A 6,495-nucleotide genomic window follows, 5' to 3' on the forward strand; every position below is an offset into this window, starting at 1 on the left:
CCCCCCCCCCCCCCCCCCCCCCCCCCCCCGTTGTAGAATGCACTTGACAATGGCGGTTCTGTTTCATTATGCAAAACTACATGAGCGAGAACTTTACCTGTGACACACGATGAATCTGTGTAAGGAACACGCACACACAGACACGCGGATGTGGATCCCCATGGATATTTATAGCGTAGCCACAAAGGACACATCAGTGTGAAACCTACTTCAGTCTACTCTCTCCCTACTGCCTTTTTTAGACAGTTTGGCCCCATAAGCTTCACTGGCTACAGGGACGAGCCTTCCTTCCTCTTTTCTGCCCTTCACCTAGCCATCTTTGGTTCATCAAACAAACACTTTTATTTTGACAATGATGGCACGGTTTGCATTCTGTCCTGTGGTGATATCTATGTCCCCCATGGCTTATCTATAGATTGATTATGAATATGGAAAACGAATCCGCAGTCTTTGCATTATTACATCTCAAGTTGATGGAATGAAAAATATGGTAATTAGAGCCACAACTAGAATAATTAAAATAATCCCTGGAAACTGGGGAGGGGGAGGCCAATGTTTAAAGCTAAATAACATTTTTTAAATAATATGATGAATAGGTGTTTTGTGAAATTGGTAAACAAGATATGGGTTCAAACATGAAAAGAAGGGGCGCGAGGGTGGCTCAAATGGTTAAGCATCCCACTTCTGATTTCGGCTCAGGTCATGATCTCAGGCTTACGAGATCAAGTGCCACATCCAGCTGGGCACTGAGCTTGGAGTCTGCTTAAGATTTTCTCTCTCTCCCTCCCTCTGCCCCTCTTCCTTTCAGCTTGTGCATGTTCTTTCTTTAAAAAAACAAAACAAAATAAAAAAGCATGAAAAGAAGACTGGACAGCAATTATGGTTCTCAGTGTTTGGTGTTGGAAATGGGGCCAGGGATAAGGAATGGGCCGAATGTCCACTGCTTTTCTTGATAAGCCCTTTGTCATGCTTTTATATTTTACCCATTGCATGTATTTTTTCCTGCATGACAGAACCAATGTTAGGCTAGAAGAGAGGATAGAGAAGCAACTTCATAGAGGACTGTGTTACCTCTCTGACATTCCGACCTCTTCTTCTCCTCCATTGCTCATGTACGTTTGGTGCCGGCCCTAAGGGACAGTATCCCTGAGTGAGTCAGCAGAGAGAGCCTCGAAATATTCCTTTAGTTCTTGCTACATTTAGGTGCTAGCTGTAGCTCAGTTAAACATGAATCTCAATTAAACAAGCACATAAATCTATTACTTCAAACCCATATTCAGTTTCTCTAATCACCTTTCCTTTAATCAAATTCCTAACTGCCCACAGTTACTCTAGCGCCCCAAGAGGCACTGGGGAGAAGTGTGAAGAAAGAGTGTCAGAATGGAGGGGGCCAGGTATCTCAACCTAACATAATGAATTTATTTTATTTTGGCAAATCTCATGAAAGCATGTGCTCAAGTGAACAAGTCAGAAGGATGTGTCCCAGGAGTCATACACGTGGAACTCTGTGAAGTCTTAATTTCATTTGTTTCATGGTGACTCTGCCTCTGGATACCAATCTACAATAATTTGTGGTCATGGTGGGAAATGACATACAGAGAGACCTCCCTGATTCAGACAGAGTTCTACATCCAAGAAAAGAGAAAGAAAATCTTTTGAAGCATGTCTGGCCTTGCTTAACAAAGAGTCATCAGACAGAAACTCTGTGTTTTCTCTGTTCTATGTCCAGATAAATTACCACCTGAAGTTCAATTGTGGATACCGGTCTTTCTATGCACATTTTAATTTCTTCAAACATTATTTTCTGATATTCTGACTTAAGTTCAGCAAATCTGGATTTTCATGCATCAGATACAAAAAGTTATTTCAGCTCATTGTGGGCCTTGCCAGCCAACATTTTAGCTTAAGTGGAATCTCCATCTTTGTTGAACAGATTGTGAAATTATGCAAATACTTTACTGCAGTGACTTTCAACCCGTGCTGTAGAAAAGCTCTGGTCTTCTGTTCCCAAATCTCAAAACTAAGGGACCATGAATAAATGGATTTTAAGGCATCAAGTCCTGTTCTAATATTCTAGTTTTGCTCTTTGGCCAATCCCGTGTGTTTGAATAATGTTTGTTAACATAAAGGATAGCGTCTTCCTTCCACTAGGAGTTGAAGAAGAATAAAGGGAAAAGGATGGGTTTTATTCACATCCTGAGTGATTATGTGTTTCTTTGAGCCTACTTCCTCATTTATAGAATGCTGTGAATGATATGTAATCTATATGCATATAGGGGTTGCTAAGGGAAGTTATGGCTTAACGTGCCTAGTATGGCATCTTGAACCTTGGTTTAATTATTAGCTGCTGTCATCATCACCATCGTCATCATCACCATATCAATCAACTGAAGAATTACATTTCTTTGTTCTCTGGCCCAAGTGCAGCTGGGGAGAGTGGCGGATCTTATGCGTCAGCAGAAGACAAAGGGTTTGCCTGAGCAGCTGGCCAGCCACAAGTGCAGACGTCTTTATGCATGTGTCTCTCTAGTCATCCTTGAGAATGCAAATAAAGATAAACGAAAACCACTTTCTTCCTAGGCCCCAGGAGCCAACTCGTCTGTGGAAATGAACTTCCATTCTCTCTGACAATTAGTTCCACTCTAAAATATGATAATTCTTTGAAGGCGCACCACGAGAGGAAATATGGCACGCTCCACGTTAAGCAAAGGAAATATACAGTGCTGCCGGAGACATTAATCTCATTTGCTCTGCACCTGATTTTTCACCGTTGGAATATTGCAGCAAAGCTCTGTGCTACATCTCAAGCAATTTAGCTCAGCTAAGGAGATTAGTCAGAGCCGACGCAAAGCTCTACCTTATAACTTTCTTTCAGTGAAGTGATACTCAGATAGATAGTCTGAGGCCTAGACTCGGAACTGAGATGTTCTGCTTTTTCAGTTTTAACAATATTAGATGTGAATAAAGACAAGCCAAACAGGTACCTCTGGCCTGGACTCTTCCTCCAAAAACAGTAAAATCTTAAGTAACTTTTATACAGTCGGTGCCTCTTCCCCAAAGACAAATCGATTGTGAAGAAGGCTCATGGATATAGATTGGATGAAAGGTAAGAAGGTTTTTATGTATGTCTACTTAGCTCTGCAAAAATTGTCTCATATGTTTTTCCAAGGACACAGACTTAACTGAACTATTGTTTTACTGAATGTCATTCATGGCCCCATGGTAGACTCATCTGGAACCTGCATCAATCCACAGCCAACGGTTTTGTTGGAATGGTTTGCTGACACAACCAATTACCTGCTCTTCCCCACCCTTATCACTCGTCACTCATCCGTACAGGACTGTACTGGGTTGAACGGTGTCTCTCCAAAACACTTGTCCCCCTACCTCAGAGTGTGACCTTATTTGAAAATAGCATCTTTGCAGATGTAATTAGTTAAGATAAACTCCCATTGGAGTAGGGTGGGCCCTAAATCCAATGTCTGTTGTCATGCAGAGGTCACGTGAGGACACAGGCCCAAATGGGGTGATGCAGCCCCGAGCCAAGGAACACAGAAGGGTGCCAGCAACCACAGCAGCTACAAAGAGGCTGGCCAAGATCATGCGCAGAGCCTTTGGAGGGATCACTTGCACCTTAGATTTGAACTTCTGGGCTCCGGAAGTTGGAGAGAATACATTCTGCTGGTTTAAGCCACCCAGTTTGTGGTGGTTGGTTGTGGCAGTCCCAGAAAACTCATGCAACACTGTGGTCATAGACCCACAGTTGAAACTCTGGGTCAATACAGTTATCACCTCTCTAGACCACCGACTTCAGACCTGACAGTCAGCCTTGTCTTAGCTGTGAGGTCCCCAGGGGGAGTTAGCACAATATACATGCACAATAAATCTTCCTACCCTTAACATCTGGCAGCAGATTCATCTCTGCAGTGCACCTGTCAGTGCTTAGTGTCTTGTGCACACTTCAGATCTTCTTCCTATTCTCTCCCATTCATACTTTCACCAGCTTGGCCTAAATGCACCCACCAGTGCCTCACCTTAGGCTTGTCCCAAATCACCTGATTTCCTGCCAGAGAGCTTGTCTGATCCTGGTTTGGGCTGCTCTGGGAACGTGCCAGTGGCCCCCCAGTAAGGGGGGAGTCAGGGCCCATGAGGCATCCTTAGCTAAAGTGCACTGGAATCAATGAATACACAGTTTCCCTACTGTGTTATTTGTTCTTAGGTTCATCTCATAAAACTCTTCAGTTAGTGCTGAGGATGGAGGACTAGTGGCCCCTAAAGAGTGGAAAATTGGATAGCACATGATTTGGTTGGCGTGCCTTCCCTCCTGGCTTTCCTCCATCCCTCGCAGTGCTACCCAAATAGACCACCCACACACATGCCTCAGATTCTACTCTGCGGGGGAACCCAGGCTCACAGTTGGTACTAGAATCAACCCTAGTAAGTAGGGCGTTATAGGCCTGTTAAGTAGCAGCTCATAGCTGGATCATTCTGTAGTGAGAAGGCAAAAAGACCCCCTTGCTGGAGTAAGTAGGTGGTGGTAATCCCGAGCTCGGTGCACCACCACTGGTGTCCATCACCTGTGAGGTCTGGGGAGAGGTTAAAGTAGTTAAGTGAAGAGTCAGTTGTATGTTAGCTGTGGCATGTGATCGGTATTGGGAAGGGGGGATAATAGTAATTTTAAGAATTTTGAAATTGGCTAGAAGTCTTGGAATAAAACATGGTCCTAGGGCAGCCAACTAACAACTCAAGTGTGCTTTGAAAGCTGGAAGTCCTCTGTGACTGTGTTTAAATAAGACCCTCATCTCCTACAACTCCAAAGAAGGCCATGGTGAAATCCAAACCCAGGTTCTAACTGAAACTATTTCAGAGCCACAGAAGAGATGGACTTCTGAGCCGTGATGCACTTTCTAGAGCAAAATCAAGGCTCTGATTAAAAACGAAAGTGGAATATGAGACTTTAAATGGGAATATTTGGGAACGAAAATCTGAGAATCTTGAACCCAGATTCCCTTGAACCATCTGTGAGGCAGAACAGCCTCTTCCAGAGGGTAACAGCCTTCTCTTGTTTGGAGATATCAAATGAGGAATGTGCCTATAATATTCTTTAAGATGTATCCTACCGGCCCTCATTGCCTCCAGGCCTAAAACCAACCTCAGGGATCAGTCCTGATGGGAAAATGCAATATCTGCTCTGGGAGGGAAGAGCTCACACATGAAAATCATTGCAGGAATTATCTAATATATGCCAACAGGAATTGTTGGAACACATGAGGAAGAACATATTGAGGGTATTAGACAGGGTGGGGGAATCAAATACTAAGGCGGAATAATGGAGAAATTTTTAACATGGGGGCACTCATCCAACACTCAAAAATTAATGATTAGGCTGGATCTTATGGAGCTGATCCTAATATGGTATTGTAATGTAGAAAACATACAGTAACTACAGTCACCTACAGATAGAGATTCCTTAACCTCCCTGGTATAGTATTGAGGAAGGGGTCAGGAAGCTAAAGGAGGTAGTAACTCTAGAATGGCTGCATTGTGAAATCAGGAGTCCTCCTGGATGATTCATGTATTAGGAGAACCCAGAAGCTCAGTAGGGACTGTCATCTTTGGGCATACTTTGATACTAGGATATAATGACATGGGGTTCCAGAAGGAAATGGCAGAAGCCAAATAGTTGAACTGAACTGCCAAGAGGCCAAGTGGAAATAATGACCAGAGTGAACAGCAATCAGAGGATCTGTGGTGGAGGTTCAGTGATCAATGAGTGGGAAGGTCCAAATAGGATGTTGCTTCCCTTATGTTATAAACAGAAGTAGAAAATTGGTGAACAGAGAGAGAGAGAGAAAGAGAGGGAGGGATTCATGGATGGAGAGAGAGGAGAGAGAGGAAAGAGAGAGGAGAGAGAGAGAGAGAGAGAGAGAGACAGAGAGAGAGAGAGAGAGATGGAGTGGGACAGAGAGAGGGATTTGGAGATCAAAAATTGTAGTGCTTGCTTCATTTTCATAGTGAAGTCAGTTCAGAGACACGAAGTCCACTGATTAAGGGGAAGCACAGATCTCCTTGAGTAAGGCTCTGCACATCTTCATAGTAAAAACAATAGCATCCCCTAATACTTACCAAAGATATTTGCAGCCATTTACCTGTGTAACTGGGTACTAGTAAACTAGTTCATGAACTAACATAGATTTGATACTTAAATACCATTATGATCCTCAAATTAGATTGGGACCTAAAGGGGGCCAGGTGTTGATTTCTGGCCCACGTCCATGTCCCAGCAATCCAGAGCATCCATAAACATGGTTATAATCCCATTTTTCTGGAGTGTCATGGAGCTAGATATACTTATAGCTGGCATAACCTTCATATTGCTTCTGTGACCATGGAGGATAAGTTCAGGATAGGAAGGGCCAAAGGGGACCTTTTGCAACATCCCCGCCTTCTCAAACTGATAGAGTCAATTAGAAGAAATATATGGGGAAGAATTTT

The sequence above is a fragment of the Ursus maritimus genome, unplaced genomic scaffold, assembly GCF_017311325.1.
Source record: "Ursus maritimus isolate PB19 unplaced genomic scaffold, ASM1731132v1 scaffold_3, whole genome shotgun sequence".
In the NCBI taxonomy this organism is placed as follows: domain Eukaryota; kingdom Metazoa; phylum Chordata; class Mammalia; order Carnivora; family Ursidae; genus Ursus; species Ursus maritimus.